We start from the raw sequence: 1267 nt of genomic DNA on the forward strand, positions 1-1267 counted from the left end.
TGAAACAGAAAAACATCGGTGGAAATTTACCACGTGTCTGACCCGTGTCGTTCATGTTCGACCCTATCTACGAACCTCGTCTCTCACTCGTGATACGCATGTCTCGCGCGATGTCTTACGCGAGGGGGTTAACCTAGCGTCACCTCGTTGTTCCGCGTAATCTTTCAAGTAGTACGAAGCAGGGTGTTTATTCCGCGAATAAAAAAGTTGTACGCCGATTTTGTCGAAATAGAGATACAACGGGACGGTAAAAAATGGAATATTTTTTCGACGGAATTAATCAGCGCGTAAACGTCGAGATAAATACAATACAGAGAACAAATACTTTTCGCACCCGCCGTATGTCCATACAAATTTACCCCATTGTTTTTGAGCGCCGAGTCCATTCTCGTTGAAGTGTTTCCCACGTATTCAGTTACGCTGTGTGTATAGGGTAGCGTAACTGGGTTGCAACGCGGGTTGATTAATGAAAGATTCGAGTCCAGCGGACGCGGAGTTTATCGATGCCGCGTGCCACGACCCAGAATTTATCTCGGCTCCCGGTTCCCGTGCACGGAGAATTTGTCATCGCGCGAAATTACCACGACCCGAAAATCATCGTCGATCATGCCGCGAGATATTCTACGTTATCGGCGGGCATGATTCGGAATTTATTCCGCGATCGGTTATCACGACCCGAAATTTAGCGGCGCCCTCGAGGGTTTTACGAGGCGAAATTTATCGGCATCGATTTTTACGACCCAGAATTTATCGGTGCCGATTTCCACGACCCGGAATTTATCGGTGTTGATTTTCAGGACGAGCAATTTATCGGCATCGATTGAAAATTCGATCGATATTTATCGATACACCTCACTACGCGGCGCGGCAAACTCGCGCAAATGCGAAAACCTCATAACGCGAAATTTATCGATAACGGTTCCTTCAACGCGGCACGCATCCATATCGATTTTTTATCGACACGCGTTTGTCACCTTTGTTTCGCGTGCCGGAATTTTACCGAACACGGCGACAAAGAACTGCCTCTTCCTTTTTTCGCTATTTTCTTTCTTTACTTTCGCATGTCGATGTGTCGCGACATCGAATTACTTTGTACGGTCAAAAATTGATTCCGACTCGTGACTCGGCGCTCCGAGTAATCGGCAATTATTAACTTCCGTTTTGAAAAATTGACAGAGACCCGATGTCGACGGTTTCGTTGCAGTATACTCGTTTTAACGGAAGCACGACGAGAAAGGAAGCAGACCTATCGGGGAAAGCTCTGACG

The sequence above is a fragment of the Eufriesea mexicana genome, unplaced genomic scaffold (genome assembly GCF_001483705.2).
Source record: "Eufriesea mexicana isolate 0111107269 unplaced genomic scaffold, ASM148370v2 scaffold6802, whole genome shotgun sequence".
In the NCBI taxonomy this organism is placed as follows: domain Eukaryota; kingdom Metazoa; phylum Arthropoda; class Insecta; order Hymenoptera; family Apidae; genus Eufriesea; species Eufriesea mexicana.